This window comes from Myxine glutinosa, chromosome 14 (assembly GCF_964187855.1).
Source record: "Myxine glutinosa chromosome 14, kmMyxGlut1.1, whole genome shotgun sequence".
Taxonomy (NCBI): Eukaryota; Metazoa; Chordata; class Myxini; order Myxiniformes; family Myxinidae; genus Myxine; species Myxine glutinosa.
This window is the reverse complement of record NC_136274.1, coordinates 7888444-7907548: the sequence shown is the minus strand read 5'-3', so window position 1 is coordinate 7907548 and position 19105 is coordinate 7888444. Positions and strand designations below refer to the sequence as shown.

The 19105-nt window shown below is 46.7% G+C and overlaps 1 pseudogene; it reads right to left on the bottom strand.

Moving 5' to 3' along the window:
- Window positions 1-2258: 2258 nt before the first annotated feature.
- Window positions 2259-4211, bottom strand: LOC137439407 (protein FAM200C-like; annotated as a pseudogene).
- Window positions 4212-19105: the final 14894 nt, after the last annotated feature.

Here is a 19105-nt window from a genome sequence, read left to right as displayed (position 1 = left end):
ACAGGAAGAGGAGATATGTCAACTTGTTGAAGCAGGACCAAGAAACATTCACGGCCATATCCCAGCCCACCTGCTTGCCGCAAAATGTGGGTGGCCAAGACATGGTTTGGTAATTGCTCTTTTGCCAAAAGTTTTTGCACAGAGCATAGCCGAAAGGCCAGATCACCTGATGGCTCCTGACGTCGCCCATACCCTGGCCACCCTCGGCCAATGGACGGCATACAATGTTTGGCCGTAACCAGTGATGACCGCCCCAAAATAACTCCAACAGTTGCCTTTGCACTTCCTTCACCAAGCCTTCTGGTGGTTGCAGGCAGATGAATCTGTGCCACAAGAAGGAGGTGACTAGATTCTTGACTACCAAACCTCGGCCCTGAAACGAAAGGTGAGGCAGGGCTCTCCTCCACCTACTCAATCTCTTTTTTATGCATTCAGCAACACCTTCCCAGTTCTTCTGGCCGTACTGTGGGGATCCAAGAAACACTCCAAGATAGCGAACACCTTTATCCGCCCACTTTAAACTTGCAGGAAGGTGTATTGGCGGGCCTTGCACCATTCTAGATGCACTGTCCCTGACAGAGGGAACCCATAACGCTTTGCTCTTTTCCCAGTTGCACTTCAACGAGGAAGCTAAACCAAACAAATGTAGGCACTTAGCAAGAGCTGCGGTCGTTATTGTTTTTAACAATGACTGCGACATCATCAGCATACGCTGATACGACAACTGGAGGATGTTCAGGAGATATACTCATTCCAGAAACGTTATTCCTTAGTAACACGAGAAGTGATTCCATTACAAGGGTGAACAGTAAGCCGGAGACAGGGCAACCTTGCCTTACCCCCATTTGAACCTGTATGGGAGGACAAAGCTCATTGTTCACCTTAACTAAACTGAATATATTGTTGTACAATAAAGCAATATAAGTTCTGAAATTAGCTCCAAATCCACAAGCTTCAAGCACATGATTCAAAAAGATGTGATCGATGCTATCAAAAGCCTTTCTAAATCAAGAAAAATTATACCAAAGTCATTCTGCACACAGTTGCCATCTATCAGATCTCTAATGAAAAATATGTTATCAAACATGGATCTACCTGGGATACAATAACCCTGATCAGGGTGAACCAAATCGCAAATTACCCTTTTAACTCGATTCGCCAGAACGTTTGAAAGGATTTTACAATCAGTGCATAGTAGAGAAACAGGTCTCCAATTCTTCATGTGTCGCAAATCACCAGCCTTTGGAAGAAGGGACATCACCGCTCTTCTCAAACTTAAAGGCAATTCTCCATGAGTCAGTGATGATTCAAGAACATGCATCAGTTCTGGACCTAACAGTTCCCAAAATTCCACATAAAATTCAGCCGGCAGACCATCGATTCCAGGGGCTCTTCCCGAGTCAATTCCAGCCAGGGCTTGCGTTAACTCCTCGAGCGTAATTGGCGAGTCCATATCCAGCCGCTGGGGCTCAGTTAACGAGGATAGGTGAGAGGTTAAAAGTCTCATAGTTTCATCAGAAACAACCTGTTTTGAAAACAGTTTGGAAAAGAAATCTTGAACATATAACCATTAACCATCTGTCTCTGGGATTTACAACAACAGCTCCGACAAGATCAATTACAGAAAAAATGTTCTTGGGTGCTTTACTGACAGAATCCAGACGAAAAAAAGCTTTACTAGGGGTATCTAAAACCTTTAAGTTCTTAACCCTTAGTCTGAGTAACAACCCTGCTGCTTCCTCCTGGACTAACTCTCTCAACTGAGTCTTCTTTTATAGTAATAACTGGAAGTTTCTTGCATTATTATTTTTAGCAAGTTTACCTTCGAGCTGTACAATGTCAGCTTCCAAACAAGTCATTGTTATATTCTTAACATTTGTAATGTTTGCTCTAAACCAGGGGTTCTTAACCTTTCTAGTGTCGCGCCCCCTTTAGCAATTGTTGCTCGTCTCCGCGCCCCCCTCCACCTACATCTGACGAAGCCACTCGTTGGGGAGAGCGCGAGAGGGGTTTCCCCTTTCGTCTGGGGGGTCCCCCCCAGGAAATTTTTGAATTCTAGGTGCTCTGTGGTGCATTCTGAGGGGTTTGTTCGTTGATATTGAAGCCAGCCAGGGCTGGGCCCTGGGCCCTGGCTATTGACGTAGATTCTGTTAACAGCCAGGGCCCTAAGCATGGCAGCCAGGGCCGGGCCCTGGCTTATTTCAAACACTGGATCTGGTACACCTGAACAGATGATGTTCTTTCAAAATAACAAAGGAGAGATTACAAACCTCGTTTTATTGCATCAAAACGCAAACAAGCTCAAGGCACGGATCGATGAAAGGAAAGGGTAACTACACAAAACACGTTTGTTGAAATGTCACGTCAAAGGACGCAAAATCAATGAAACAACAATTTAGTCACTAAAGAAGCAATGCCAAAAATCTCACTAAATTTTAGTGAGATGGTTGGCACTGCTTCTTAGCTATCAGATCCGGAATTCGTGGTCGCGTGCCAGAGAGAGCACAGCGCAGATCTCCTTCAACGTTCAGCTTGCTTTTGTATTTGGTCTTGACAGCGACCAGCGCGGAGAATGCAGCCTCGCAGAGATACGTGGATCCGAACATCGTCAGAATCCGAACAGCTTGAAGCGAGATCAGAGGATAAACAGGAAGATACTTGACCCAGAATGTCTCCAGGTCCAGAATTTCAAAGTCATCCTCAGCCGAGGAGTTGAACTTTAGCTCCAGAAACTCCTCCTGGACCTCGTCCGAAACATCAGCTACGTCGCATTGGAATGGGTTTCTGATGAATTTCCAGGTCTTTTGCTTTTCGTCCAAGTCAGGAAAGTAGCGGATGAAATCCGCTTCGAGTTCAGTCAGATGATCGATGATTTGGTTCTTTAACTTTGAATCGAGAAGGCCGTCCGGAACGGCAGAGTCCAAGTTTGGGAAACAAGCTATGTTTCCGGCCTCCATTCGGCATTTCCAGAGGTCGAGTTTAGCCATGAAGGCTCGAATGGTGTCGTATTGCGTGGTAATGTTTATGTGCTTCCCTTGCAGTTTTTGGTTGATACCGTTGAGTGCTTCGAAGATGTCTACGAGGTAAGCTAGAGACAGTTGACATTCTCGGGACTGGAACATTTTGTAGAGATCCGCCTTCCGCTGCACGTCTAGGAATGTTGCGACTTCTTCCCTCAGCTCGTAGACTCGCCCCAACATGTTTCCCTTCGAAAGCCAACGCACGTTTGTGTGGAAAAGCAAGGCTTGATGATCGCAGTCCAAGTCCTTGCACAGCTGTTTGAACAGGCGACTGTTTAAGGCTCCACCTTTGATAAAGTTGACTACCTTGATAGCCAGGTTCAGGAAATCCCTCATTTCAGCGGGCAGGGTCTTAGATGCTAAGGACTCACGATGGATAACGCAGTGTGTACCAATAGCAGAGGGACTCTTTTTTGTTTCACCTTCGTAATGAAACCCTAACGCGAGCCAAGCATGGCCGGAGCTCCGTCTGTGCAAACACCTACCAATGTGTCCCATGAAAGTCGATTTTCTTCGAAGAACTTCGATACCACTTCAAAGACATCCGCTGCTGTCGTGTAAGTTTCCAGGGGATGACAAAATAGCATTTCCTCCTTCACGCTGTCGCCTAATATGAAACGAGCATACATGAGCAGCTGAGAACACTGAGCCACGTCTGTCGTTTCGTCGCCTTGGATGGCAAAGACAGGTGAGGCCCTTATCTGGTCAGTCACTTGTTCTTTGATGTCCTGAGACATTTCATCGCTCCGTCCCTTGATGGTATCGTTCAACAGGGAGATAGCCGAGAGTTTGTTCGCACTATCCTTCCCCAGGATGAGCTCTGCCGCTCGCAGTAGACTCGGTTTAATGAGAGTCTCTCCGATTGTATGGCTCTTCTTGTTCTTTGCTACTAGCAGGGCAATCTCGTAGGACGCCTCAACGATCTTTGACGTCTGTTGCCGAAATGTCCCACTGCTGTCCAACTTAGCTCGCTTCAGGGCTTCCCTTTTCGCCACAAAGAATGCCTGTGATTTGTCTGCTAGTTCAGGATGGGTTGTCCTCACGTGGCGTTCCAAACGTGTTGGCCGCATGGCATCATTGCTCAGTCTTGTAACATATAACGCACTGAGGAACCTCTGCGTCACCCTTTTGAAGTGCCACAAATCCGAACTTGATGTACTCGTCTTGGTATTTCCTCTTTTTTGCACTCATTGCCATTGACTTCGATTCCAGTTAATAATCTGTCGGAAGAAAAAAAGAAGTGTTAGTTGAGACTGTAACAAACTAGGAATTATATAAGGCGCTATCTTTTCGGTTAATTAATTTTTTTCAGTAGGGGGATTATAATTTCCGTTTGGGGTTATTTAGACGTTTATACTGCCGTCCCGCGCCCCCTCTGAAAATTGCTCACGCCCCCCTTGGGGCGCGCGCCCCACAGGTTAAGAACCGAGGCTCTAAACTGTTGACAAAACACCCGAATCTGGGTTTTCGTATTGTCCCACCAAAGATTTACTGAAGAAAAAGAGGGCTTTCTTATAATTTGATTCACCCAGAAAACTTGGAAGGCTTCTTTAAATAGACCATCTTCTAGAAGACTGGTATTAAATTTCCAGTATGCACTTTTATTTATTGACTGAGGAAAAAGAAACCCCATGGTTACTAAATGAATGATCGTTTTAAGGCCATTTTCTCTGCTAGAGTGGGGGTTAGCCTTGCGGGCCCCATGACAATCATGGTTCCCTGTTTGAGGCAATGTTTTTATGGCCGGATGCCCTTCCTGACGCCAACCCTTGGTCGCCTCTTATGATGTGCAGGGATACGGTGTACCTATTCTAAATCGGGGTACACACCGTGGTCATTCATCCCAGCAAGCTGGTACTCAATTTGCCGACCTCGGAAGGATGACAGGCTGAGTCAACCCCCCTGGCGTTAATTCAGCAATCGATCGGGATTCAAAGCCAGGATCCTAGGATCCCAAGCCAGCACCCTAACTGCTAAGCCAACACCAGGCTAAATGGTTACTAAATGATGGTCTGAGAATATTGACGGAAAATAATCCGGAGAGACTATAGCGTTTCTAAAAGGTGAGTTTATATACCATAGGTCGAGTCGTGCAAAGGACACTCTTCCTCTGGTAATGCGGCTCCAGGTAAACTGAGGTTCATTGGGGAAAAGTACCCTCCATACACATAGCAAACCAACCCGAGAAAGGAAAAGGGATAAATCAATACATGATCCAGGATGAGGTTTTGCCGAGTTCCTGTCCATTACAGGTTCAAAGGTACAGTTAAAATCACCCCCGATACACACACATTGGTTTAGATCAACTGTCTGCAGGTGATTAATCACAGACGCAAAGAAAGCTTTCCGTTCTGCACTCTGTTACACTCGTGGGGTGGATTGTTTAAGGATGGTACACTCATGGGGCTGGGTTCGCAATGGCGAGGAGCTGTGATCGTTGGGGTGTATCTTATGCGAAATTCCGGGCCGGCTGTGAAACCAGGTTTTGCTCTTTTCTTTCTTCCTCTCCTATCGACTTTATTTTTATTCTTTTGTTAAAAGAAAAACAAAGATCTTCTTTATCGACTTTCTCCCTCCCACAGGAGATCTACATAATTGAATAGAGAAAGAACCTTTAGGAAGAAAGAAAGAAGAGGAGATGGAGGAGGAAGAAGAGGGCATCAGATCGGTGGAGAAAGGCGAACACCGAACACAGGAAGCTCGGCCTGTGTGAGATTTTTGAGGCTTTGATTAATCTCTTTGAGGGCTGCCTGTTGGAGGGACAGTCGGTGCAGGAGAGATTTTGGGTGGAGGAGGCTTTACTCGGTGCACGTGGGATCGATCGTGAGGAAGTGGGAGAGGAAGCCAGAAGCTTGTGCTCCTCATCAAGTTTCGTCAGAGCCGGCGGGAGGCAACGTGCGGCTTCATGGTCTTGCAGGAACTGCTCTGGGCAAGTCGTTCATGGAGTTTGAGGACACCCACCGAGAAAGAGAAGAGAAGAGTGGAGGGGAGGCTCCACCCTCGGGATATGTGGCTGGGGTGAGGCAGCCAGGACGCCATCTGAAACAGGCCTGAATTCCCCTCTCCTTCCCTCCTCCTCTCCTTCCCTCCTCCTCTCCCAGTTTTATTTTACCTTTTATTTCTTTTATATCCTGGCGAATATTTATTTGCTATTTTTCTACCCTCTCCCTCCCCTTTGGGATTAGCTAGGGATACCGGGTGGGTCGTTTAATTGTCTTGTCTGTTTTGTCTTGGCGCCTGTCTCTGTCCTTTAATTACTTGATCTTTGCTGCTGCATATCAGTGGGATTTCTTTTCCTTATGATTTATCTTTTCATTGGTGTTGTTGTTTGCAGAATGTTGTAGTTTCCTGCACAGTAGAGGGGAAACAGATTCGAGCAATTGTGCATACGGGCGCGAATGCAACCGTTGTACATCCGGACATGCTGCAACACACAACAAAGGGATGGAAACCACTCGCCCCTGGAGCAGGGTATCATCTGAAATTGGCCAATGGGGAGACAGTGCCAATACTTGGGAGTGGAGTCATCAACTTGCGGTTGGCTGGGATGGAGTATAACACAAAGGTGTGGGTGGCGAAACTCTGTGACCCTTGCTTGATTGGACTGGATTTCCTGGCCGAGAACGGTTGCGAGTTGGATTTTGATCGGATCTGCTTGAAGATTGGAAAGGACATGGTTCTATTTGAGGAACAGAGAGAAAAAGATCCAAAGGATGCAAGTGTAATTGCACCTGTGTCTGTGACTGTACCACCAAACTCAGAAATGCTGATCACCGCTCAGCGAGCTGTCATCAGGTGTGAATCATCCCCGCTGGGACTAGTGGAACCGATGGAAGAGCCAATGACTTACGGAATCGCAGTAGCACGAACGTTAACAGGGTCCGAAGGAACACAGGTACCGGTACAGGTGCTAAATGCCACCGATCAGCCAAGGGTTGTGAGAGCGGGCACCCAGCTAGCTACCTGGACGTCGGGGATAGAGGTGGTAGAGTGTCATGGGAGGTCCGGAGTAGAGGATCCCACAGGGCGCGACGATGGTGAGTGGCCTGAAGAACTCGCAGATCTGGAACAATGCAGTATTGTAGGACTGAGTGAGGATCAAGTCAAACAAGTCCACTGGGTAATTGCCCGTAACCGAGACTTGTTCATGCTAGCGGGTAAGAAGCTGGGCCGCACGAAAATGGTAAACCATCGGATTGAGACGGGGGCGGCAAGACCGATTAAACAACCGCCAAGACGGCTAACATTTGGAAAAAGGAAAACTGCTGAGGAGGAAATTACCAGAATGTATGCCGAGGATGTAATTGAAACCTCTGATGGAGCATGGTCATCACCAGTAGTCCTGGTGCGGAAGAAGGATGGGACAGTTCGATTTTGCGTGGATTACAGGAAATTGAACGATGTGACCAGAAAGGATTCATATCCCCTTCCTCGAATTGATGAGACATTTGATGCGTTAGCTGGATCGAAGTGGTATAGCACTTTGGACCTAAAGAGTGGCTACTGGCAGGTTGAAGTCGACCCAGCCAGTTGTGAAAAGACCTCATTTTCAGTGGGAACAGGTCTATGGCAATTCAAGGTTATGCCATTTAGTCTGTGCAATGATCCCGTCACATTTGAAAGGCTTATGGACAGAGTTTTGGAACGGTGGCATTGGAAATCCTGTCTCGTCTATCTGGATGATGTTCTAGTCCATTCATCAATATTTGACCTTGCTATTTCCCAACTGGAACAAGTTTTTTTTTTTTTCTCGCTTTCGGGAGGCGGGGTTAACATTGAACCCTGGGAAGTGCCAACTATTTTGGGCGAGAGTCGCCTACCTGGGACACATTATCGGTCGAGAGGGTGTGCCGACCAACCCGGACAAAATCTCAGCAGTGCAAGATTGGCCTACTCCCACGAATGTACAGTAGGTACGGGCCTTTCTTGGGTTATGCTCGTACTACCGATGATTTATAAAAGGCTTTGCAAACATCGCACGACCCCTACACAGGTTGACAGAAAAGAAAAACACCAAGTTTGTCTGGGCTTATGACTGTGAGGATACATTGACGGAGAGCCCCATACTGGCATTCCCTGAAAGTGAGGGAGAGTTTATCCTGGATACAGACGCGAGCCACTTGGGCCTGGGCACAGTACTTTCCGAAGAGCAGGGGGGCACAGAGAGGGTTATCTCATACTTCAGCAGGGCTTTGTCTAAACCAGAAAGGAACTATTGTGTGACGCGAAAAGAGTTGCTGGCATTGGTGACCGCGGTTGATCACTTCCGACCGTACCTCCTCGGGAAAAAATTTGAGCTTCGCACAGACCATGCGTGTCTAAGATGGCTAATGAACTTCAAGTCGCCGGAGGGTCAGGTGGCCCGCTGGTTAGAAAAGTTACAGGCTTTTGATTTCAACATTGTGCATCATCTGGGTCGGCTCCATGCCAACGCCGATGCCTTGTCTAGAAGACCATGCATTGAGCAAGGTTGCCGCTATTGTGAAAGAAAGGACAAGAGGGAGGAGGAGGAGGAGACAACCAGAATGATCGTGTGTGTAATGCGTGGAAGTGTGCAACCCACAGAGAGTGATAACTGATAATGATTTGCTGACGGACTTTGGTGTGACACAACGAGAAGACTCTGACTTGAACATGGTCATTACCTGGAAGGAGGCGAACCGACGACCGGACTGGGAAGAGGTAGCAACTCTTACGCCAGACTTGAAAGTGTACTGGGGACAATGGGACAGTCTCGGCTTGGGTGATGGAGTACTTTACCGGAGGTGGGCAGTGGCCGCCACGAACAGGTATGTGTGGTTATTGGTAACACCACAGCGGAAGAAGTCTGAAATATTGGGGCACTATCATGGACCAAAGGCAATGGGCCACATTGGGGAAAATAAAACGCTAAAGAATATCCAGAATTTTTTTTATTGGATCCATTGCAAAAGAGACGTGGAGGCCTGGTGTTGCAACTGTGATAAGTGTTCTGCTAAAGAAGGGCCCCTCGAGGAAAGAATTAGCCCCGTTGCAATTATACCAAGTGGGGTCACCCCTGGAGAGAGTGGCCGTAGATATTACAGGACCTTTTCCAGAAACCGCCCGGGGAAACCGGTACATCCTAGTCGCTATGGACTACTTTACGAAGTGGCCCGAGGCTTATGCATTGGCAAGTATAGATGCGAATACAGTTGCGCGGGCACTTGTGGACGGTTTCTTCACCTGGTACGGCATCCCTTCTGAGCTACGTTCAGATCAGGGAAGCAATTTTGAGTCTGAGGTTTTTCGAGCAATGTGCGATCTTCTAGGTATAAGGAAAATTCGAACCACTCCTTACCATCCTTAATCCGACGGCATGGTAGAATGTTTCAATCGAACCCTAGGTACACAGCTGGCAATGTATGTGAATGATACTCACTCTAACTGGGATGAGGGGTTACCACTGATTCTACTGTCATGCAGAATGGCAGTGAGCGAAGCCACCGGTCGTACACCCACACTCCTGATGTATGGTCGAGAACTAAGACTCCCCCAGATTTGATTTACGGAGGACCACCTGATCAACACGTCCATACCTGGCCCCACTATGTCGAAGGCCTACAACGTGATATTGAACAGGCGCATCAGTTTGCTCGGGACAAGGTTGCAGCGCTCCGGACAGTGCATGAAAACTAGGTACGACACACAAGCCCGGGGAAAGCAGTTTACGGAGGGAGACCTGGTGTGGGTGAGCACCATGAGGCGGCGGAGAGGGCTATGTCGCAAGTTTGCCGATCGTTGGCAGGGTCCGTGTCTAGTGATGAAGCAAGAAAATGACGTCATTTATCGCGTGCGGCAGGGACAGCGAGTTGTGCCACGCGTCCTCCACCGGAACAGGCTGAGGGAATATAATGGGGACTCCATCCCTGAGTGGGTACGACTCGGCCAAAATAAGTTGGGGAAAAGACCGAAAACCCACACCCCAAATAACTGCACCCCACAACAGCATGACCCAGGGGATGGAATCGGTAATAACAATTTGGCCGGCCAAAGTGGAAGGGGAAAACACAATATTCAGCATCCAGCTTATCTCCCTGACTATGACTTGACTTGAGAGGATGCGGGGATAGGTCTATCAGGAGGGGTTCTTGTCTTTGTTCCCCACTTCCCTCCCCTAGATTCGGCAGAAGCGACTGGAAATATTCTGCGTGGCGTTCCCCATCTTCGCCTCAAGCTTGGAAGAGAGAGGGAGGGATGTAAGTTGGTTACCTTGCTCGCTGTCGCTTGAATCCTGTAAACCATCAGGACGCAACAGTTTATTTTTGTTGTTGTTGTTGTTTATTATTATTATTATTATTATTTTTTTAACTGTGCCATGCGACTATTGTGATGGAGGATCATGCTCCCTATGTTTTGAATTTTGTGTAAGTATATGTTCTGTGTTATAGGACTAAACAGGCTTGTAGAATAGAGAACCCGCATTTGCTTAGATTCGATTATATAGTCGCGCCGGGACGGCTCTGGAAGAAGGATGGGAGCAGTGTTACACTCGTGGGGTGGATTGTTTAAGGATGGTACACTCATGGGGCTGGGCTTGCAATGATGAGAATCTGTGATCGTTGCGGTGTACCTTATGTGAAATTCCGGGCCGGCTGTGAAACCAGATTTTCTCTTTTCTTTCTTCCTCCACTATCGACTTTATTTTTATTCTTTTGTTAAAAGAAAAACAAAGATCTTCCTTATCGACTTTCTCCCTCCCACCGGAGCTCTACATAAGTGAATAGGGAAAGAACCTTTAGGAAGAAAGAAAGAAGAGGAGATGGAGGAGGAAGAAGAGGGCATCGGATCGGTGGAGAAAAGCGAACACCGAACGCAGGACGCGTGATCCAAGTTTTGATGAGAAACTCGGCCTGTGTGAGCTTTTGAGGATTTTTGATTAATCTCTCTGAAGGCTGCCTGTTGGAAGGACAGTCGGTGCAGGAGAGATTTGGGTGGAGGAGGCTTTTCTCGGTGCACGTGGGATCTATCGTGAGGAAGTGGGTGAGGAAGCCAGAAGCTTGTGCTCCTCATCAAGTTTCTTCAGAGCCGGCGGGAGGCAATGTGCGGCTTCATGGGCTTGCAGGAACTGCTCTGGGCAAGTTGTTCATGGAGTTTGAGGACACCCACCGAGAAAGAGAAGAGAAGAGTGGAGGGGAGGCTCCACCCTCAGGACATGTGGCTGGGGCGAGGCAGCCAGGACGCCATCTGAAACAGGCCTGAATTCCCCTCTCCTTCCCTCCTCCTCTCCCAGTTTTATTTTACCTTTTATTTCTTTTATATCCTGGCGAATATTTCTTTGTTATTTTGCTACCCTCTCCCTCCCCTTTGGGATTAGCTAGGGATACCGGGCGGGTCGTTTAATTGTCTTGTCTGTTTTGTCTTGGCGCCTGTCTGTCCTTTAATCACTTGATCTTTGCCGCTGCATATCAGCGGTATTTCTTTTCCTTATGATTTATCTTTTCCTTGGTGTTGCACCCTGTGTTTTTTCTTGATTTTGATTAAAGTATTTGCATTTATTCCCCTGTTTTGAATTTGCATTGCATTTCTGAATTGGCATATTGTGTGTTGAAGATTGGGGGGCGTGTAAAAAATTGCATCAGCATTTGGATGGTAGCTTCGCTCGGTCACTTCTGATTGCTCATACGGCGCGACCCACCCACGGGGAACGTATTGGTCTCCCGAGCACATCGATTTGGATCTCCGGAGCAATAGGCAGTACCCTGAGGCCTTCACACAAGGGCCAGGACATAACAACTCTCACTAGGTGCGTACACATTGAATAATGTGAAATGGAAATTGTTAATCTCCAGTTCTAGAGAGCTGAATCGGCCTTTAACAATTTCCTGGAAGAGGATTGATTCAGGTACTAGTCCTTGTCTAAGTTCGAAAGCAACACCTGCCGAAAGAGAAGACAGGTTGCTAAAAAAAGCACTGTCCCCTAAAACACGACACCAATCATATTCTACGTTCTGGGTGATGTGTGTTTCCTGCAATAAAAGTACATCGACATTTTTGCGCCTAAACAAACTTTGCACTTGAGTTTGGCGGGTTGGGTTTGCACCTCCGCCGTTAATGTTCAAGGTGCCAAAGGTAATTTGTTTCATTCTTTGTCAAAAGGCTTGATTGGGTGTTGCGAAATCTCAAGACCGGCTTTTGTAATAATTTTCGTGAGTCGGTGAAACTGTGCCCTTCTTAGTGAAAATTCTTATGGACATAGCAAGCCTCTCATAATAATGTTCCAATGTGGTGAAGCGTTCTCAAAAATGTCACAATGAGATGAGACACTCATCAGTCGATTCATTGCAAGTAAAAGGCCCAGTCATATATTTAAGTGAACCACATGATATCATTAAAGCCTTTTCTCTGGTCTATAAGAGCCTTCGTGGATCCATGAGCCTCCTTGATGGTGAACCTCAAATTGGAATGACATTAATCACTGGAAGAGGATTTTCATTATCACTGGAAGAGGAAGAGGAAAATTTTAAGTCATACTACGAGTGGATCTTTCTCCCAAGTTATATTCCTTGTTGAGTCGAACGCAATATCATGTCCCTCTGGATTATCGAAGAAACTGCGCTTGAAGGAGAAGAGGGCGTGCGATGATCCCGAATGAAGAACGTATAGTAACAATCTCTGGCTCAGCGACAACACTTATCTCCTGGAGTAAGGCCCATCTCCTGGCTAATCAGCAAATATCATGATGTGGGAAGTGAACGTCACTGTGACAATTTATGGAAGTGAGTCGCCGTCTCTTTCTCTTTCTCTTCCTCTCTTCCTCTCTTTCTCTCTTTCTCTCTTTTTCTTCCTCTCTTCCTCTCTTCCTCTTTCTCTTCCTCTCTTTCTCTTCCTCTCTTCCTCTCTTTCTCTTCCTCTCTTCGTCTCTTTCTCTTCCTCTCTTTCTCTCTTTCTCTTCCTCTCTCTCTTCCTCTCTCTCTCTTGGGTGAACTTGGCCATGCCTGCATGTACTGGGGAAACCGGAGCGGGTGGGCACAATGGCTGCCGGACAACCTTGTTCACACCCTCGACGTGACCTTGGCCACCCTTGCCTTGCTCGCTTTGTACCCCTGCTGCAATGGCACGTTTGAATATGGGTTCTTCCCTGTTGTAGGAATTCATAAAACAGAATAGCATAACATATCACAGTTTTTGCATGTTGCAAGTTGCTGATCTCAAAAGGGGAATGAAACAGTCACTCTACGAAAATCGAATTGAACGATGAATGAATTGTTGACTGGTTGAGAGGTCATCCTCACTTTTGGTGACTGAGCCACGAGGGCTTCATGTTTGAATTATTTCCCCACGCACGCGGAGAAGCAAATTGTTCACTTGTCTGTTTGTCTACAAACGTCAGCTTCGAATCAAGAAACTATTCATTTCAATTCAATGTTATATTTTGAACATACATTTGAAAACAAACTTGTAGTTTAAGTTTATCGGCTCTGAATTCGTACCCATCGCGCACCCACACAGCGGAGTGAGATACGTTTCTTACTCCGTCTTCCAGCCTGGCTGGCAGTGAAACAAAATTGAAAATCATTCCAAACAGGAAACTTACTGTTTTTTAAGGATGTCATAAAGGACACAAACAACAGGAATGAATAACTAATGTAACGTGTTATATAAGGTCGTGTAAAAGATGCTGCATCAACGGCGGTAAACTTACAAAAAAGATTCTGCAACCTTTAAAATATGTTTTTTATTTTAATTTTAATTATGTACTTGAATACTGTAGAACACAAATTGCCTTTTTAGGACTTCAAAACCCTTTCGTTTAGCAGTACTTGGACAAAATATTGCGGCATTTTACGTCATTACAACCAATCAAATCTTCCGCTCGCAGATCCCCATCCCGCCCATGTTCTTGTTTCTTAAGACTACGTGGGGTACGGACTACGGACACGGTGTTCCATGAACTCTCTAGTTGGATAAAGAAGCGATGATCACTGGGTGGGGGAAATGAGTACAGAGCATGTTAAAGGTCTACTGCTTTATATAACAGCCATCTAGTAATAAGCAAATATGGTGCGATTTCCCCAACCCCATTTGAATTATATTATGGAACATAATAAATAGGTGTTCCGCCTTCCAATGATCTCCAACGCACGAGGAAGCCGCATTAGACCCATCGAGCCTGCGCAATGGCTGCCCACATATGGCTGATTGTCTGTGCTCTATCCTTTTCAAAATACTGACCATTTATCAAAGAAGCAGCATGTACCACATTTAGTCTTTGGTATGACTCGGGGTCACTCAGAGTTCTGCTGAGGTCGTTTCTTGGCTGGGGCTATGATCCTGGACGGATCACCACTCCTACGTAGTTACAGTATCTAATATGATAAACTCAAATGAAGCTGCATGATGATGCGTATTCACGCCTACCATCGATGCAGTAGCGATGAAAGCAGTCAGTCTTTTCTTATGTCATTTTCAGTCCTCTTTAAGTGAGTCGTTTCAGCTATTTGATATCTTCATGCAGATGCACACTTGATGAGACAACAACTGCATGGATCTGGAGTGTTCGCTGCTGGCTGTGCACAGCAGATGCAGTCAGGCAAATATTGTGAAGGAACGCTGTACATATGGTCTCAGGATTGTTGATGAAGTCTTGAACAGTCGATTCCTGCTCTAGTTCAAGAGTTGATGTCATGAAAGGAACCACATCAATTCCTGAAGGGATAGATGAACTACTGTCAGCTGCTTATACCGAAGATGAAGCGGTACCTGGTACTGTCACACTGCTCCGTGAAATCATCTCACAGAAATTGTTAACTCTGATCAACCTCGTCAGAGATCATCATCATCACCAACCTTCAGAGTTTGGGATGAGTTCCTGGTCAAAGTGATGCGTATAATGAAGGTCTTCGTGAGCACCAGGAGAAATGGCCTAAATGGAAGGAGACCCAGCAGATAAAGGGCAAATTCCTGCCTATTGTCTTTGCAGCGAACCATACAAATTGCTCTCGTTTCCTTGCCGTTGCATGTCTGACAATGAATAGACTTCCAAATGATGATACAGGATTTGAACAAGTGGAACTTTGTTGCTAAACTGTCACACAAAAGGTTCAATGGTTTGGATGGATTCCCCATTGTAAGCAACAGATAAGAAATCGCTGAAGGGACTGGAGGCATTAATGGTTTGACCCTGAGAGGTGCAGCACCCACAAGATGATTTATGGCTCGTCCTGTAACTGCTAAGTACTCCGCAAGATCCCGTGAAGACATCTTTACTGAGGATGGTGCCATTATGTCCTGCACCAAGTCAGATTTTATGCACAAACTTGAAGAGTTGGTACCTGGAGACAGGATTACAGAAGTTCAGAGATACAATGCTATTATTTTTAATGGACATGCAACCATACAGATGATGGGACCTCCTACCACAATGACCCTGGAGAAGATATTGTTACGGTTTTTAGAACCTTCACTAGTAAATTTTAGTAAATGTTTCCCTTATAAATGTTCCCCTGTAAATATCCCCATCAATTGGCTTGTTAAAGATCGCATCCTAGTTAGTCCATGTACAACACGTAGCGAACCATAGGACCTCTCTGTAGTTATTTCATTATTATGTGTTTCAGTTAAGGATCTGTTCCCAATAGTTGAATCTGCGTTGCATTAATCAAATAATTGATTCCGTCCATTCCGTCCATTTTGCTCTCTCCAAATTGTGATACTTCGCTTGCCAGCGCGTTCGCCGCCGTTGCATTGGGCTGTTTTTGTTGGCACCACGCCGCCATAAGCCATGCGGTCAAGCGGAGGAAGAAGGGGGCGGAGCCACAAGAACAGGGTGTGGCACGTCGACGCATCATCAGAGGTGGAGTCAGCGAGCCCTTTGCCGGCCAACCAGCGCGCGGTGAGCCAACCGGTAGGCGTGTCATCAGAGCCGGCGGCTTGATTCCTACACGGGCAATAAAAGCGGCTGCGAGGGACTGCTTCAAGGAGACGAGTGAGAAGGTACAGATGAGAAGAGAAGGAGCTGGAGTGCGCTACGAACTGGCATCTTCCCCATCTTGTTCAAGAGAGAGAGAGCGTTGGCACGAGCCATTTATTACATACGGAGCATCCCAGTCCCACCGCTATATGCAACGTCCGCTCGTGGTCAACGATACGCGCTCGCTGCCTGCCAGGGTTTTCCCGCCACGACGCGAGTCGACTCCTGGAGCCAGACCTCGACGCCTACCGTCTGCCTGGGCCTTCTCATTCCTTCCAGTCGTTCCTGCCTGCTATTCCCCTTTCATGTAAGTCTGTGTGTTTGTCCTGGGCGTTGATAATTAAGACTGTTTTAAGGTTTGCCCTGTGTATCTGCTTTTTCCTACTTGTAAATGCCCTTCTTTCGTTTCCTCTTTTAGAATAGAAATAAACCTGTTCTTCTTCTTCCTTTAAAATGTTCTTCCTTTACCCTTTTTGGTTCTTTGGCTTCCTCTCATCCGGTCGCTTTAGTCTTTTCCCCATTGGTACCTGTGGCACGATTTGGCCAATGCTCAGCATCGGGTTAGTCGATTGCTAACGGCTCAAATCGCGGATTGCTAAACCGCTCGGCAAATACCATCTTGTCCGTGGTTCGAGTGGTACTTGTCTCCCTGCTTTGCGGAGGGATTGGTAAAGGTATTCGGGAGAACACCTTGACCAATAACCCTGACCAATTTCACCCCGCAAAGGAGCGTTATAAGTACCAGGACTAGAGACGGCCAGCTTAACAGGCCAAGGGGATTAACCCCCCCTTGCTAAGGGGAGTGCCGTCTCTGAGATCAGTAACAATATGTTTCAGACAAATGGCTAAATGCTTTATTGGCCTATCATGTACAACAGTAGAATCACACCAGAATAAGATGTCAAGCAGATACACATCATCTTTGAAAAGTACATGGAGAACTGTATCAAGGACCAGACCCATGCGAAGAGGGGTGCGTGCAAAAGCCAGGTGTACCATGTACAGTACAGGGAGTTGTTGCAGTCCCTCAAAACTGGAAACAGTTTTTGACCCATGGACAAAACAAATGAAACCTTGCACGGTAGGTACGACACATTGTGTAACATGCTTCAGCACAGCTGAAGGCAGAGCGGACAATGCACATCAATGGTGGCCAAGACGATACAACACTATTAATCAGACAAGATATTAAATGGCAAAGAGATACAAGGATTATTCTTCTTGTAACAGCAGTGGCTGAAAATGGTGCCCAGACACTTGCTCTCTGCAGTCCTGACACAGATGTCCTTGTCCTCCTGATCCACCGACGTCGTGCAATAAAAGCAAAATAAGTCTACTTCCTGACAGGACACGATGGGAAACAAACACAAATGATCCGTTGCATTCCTGTTCATGCCATCTTTGATCTACTCAACTTTGAGCAGCAGACCATCTTGTTGCCAGTCCACTTCCTGTCAGGGTGTGTTACTGTGAGCTGTTTATATGGGCATGGAAAACACACTGATTATAGGCTTCTTTTGCACAATGCCAATCAGTTTCAGCCTCTTGTGCTTCTTGGTTCCCAGAACTACCTCTCTATAGAGGTGGAGTCCACCATGAAGTTTGTGGGACCGATTTATGGAATGGCAGGCTGCACTTCACTGAATATATCCTGCGTTACAAAAAGGCAGGCAAGAAAAATATTCACGGGAAGAAACTTCTTCCAACTGAAGATGCCTTCCATCTTCCCCTTCTCCGCTCTACGTGTGAGCTAATGGTATGGAGGTAAGCAAATGTACCCATGCCAACTTTGCCAGATCCAACAACAGAGCTGCTAGATGACCGAGTATGTGACTGCCAACCAGATGCACTTGGACAATGGGCAGCGATGTACTTCAACCTGTGTATGTGAAGCTCCGGTAACTGGAGAAGAAGGCATGGAAAATAATCACCGTATTGCTTCCACATTAGACTGTTACACATCTAACTCTGAGCTAGAAAAAGCAATTTGCAGACCAATCCCTGCTTGCTGTTCATCCTGAAGTATTCGCTGTGGCTGTTCATGATTGAAACAAGGCAAAAAACACTAACACCGTCAAATTACAACTACCGGTAACTATGGACTTGTGCAGCAAGGTAAATAACTACATCTTGAGAACATTAATAATTTTGTGACTATCATTAATATGTTCAGACACTGCTGAAGTTCTCTCAAAGACCACACTGATTGATATAAATAACTAGCTGAAGTACCTGCGTTGCCTGGGGAGGGGATGGGGGAAGGGAGGGGATGATTGGGGGGAAGGGAAAGGGGGGGAGGGGAGCAAGAGAGGTGAAGGAAAAACAAGGGGAGTGAAGGAGGAAAGGAGTGCGGGAGATAGATGAGGGAAAGGGAGGGGGAGGGGAAGAGAAAGAGAGGCGGAGGGGAAAGGGAAAGGAGGAGAGAGGGAAGGGAGAGAGATGAGGGAAAGATAAGGGGGGAGAAATGAGGGAAAGGTAGGGGGGAGAAATGAGGGAAAGGGAGGGGAAGGGGAAGAGAAAGAGAGGTGGAGGGGAAAGAGAAAGGAGGAGAGAGGGAAGGGAGAGAGATGAAGGAAAGATAAGGGGGGAGAAATGAGGGAAAGGTAGGTGGGAGAAATGAGGGAAAGGTAGGTGGGAGAAATGAGGGAAAGGGAGGGGGAGGGGAATGGGAAGAGAGGTGGAGGGGAAAGGGAAAGGGGAAGGTGGAGGGAGAGGAGGTGAAGGGAGGGGGAGGGGAGGAGAAGAGAGGTGGAAGGGAAGGGGTGGGGGGAGTTGACAGGCCCCTCCGTTTTGGGGGGATGGGAGGGGCGGTGGATGGAGAGAAGGGAAGGAGATCAAATTTACCCATGCACAGAACGTTTTAACCTCAGCATTGCCCAGGTAAAAAAGGAAATTGTAATATCATCTGCCACACCACCACTAGGTGGCGCTATACAGTAAAATTTTACCTTGATAATTTACGTCCACCGCACCGCTCCCCCTCAAGTGAGGCTGTGCATAGCCTATGTTACCCCCCACACAAAGTTGTATTTGTACCCCAAATTTGGAGTTTGTAACTTAAAAGTTGTGGCCATGCATAGAACACATACATACAAACAAAGCGAGAGAGATTTTTGCCTTTTATAGGTATACAATATACATTTCAGAAATATTT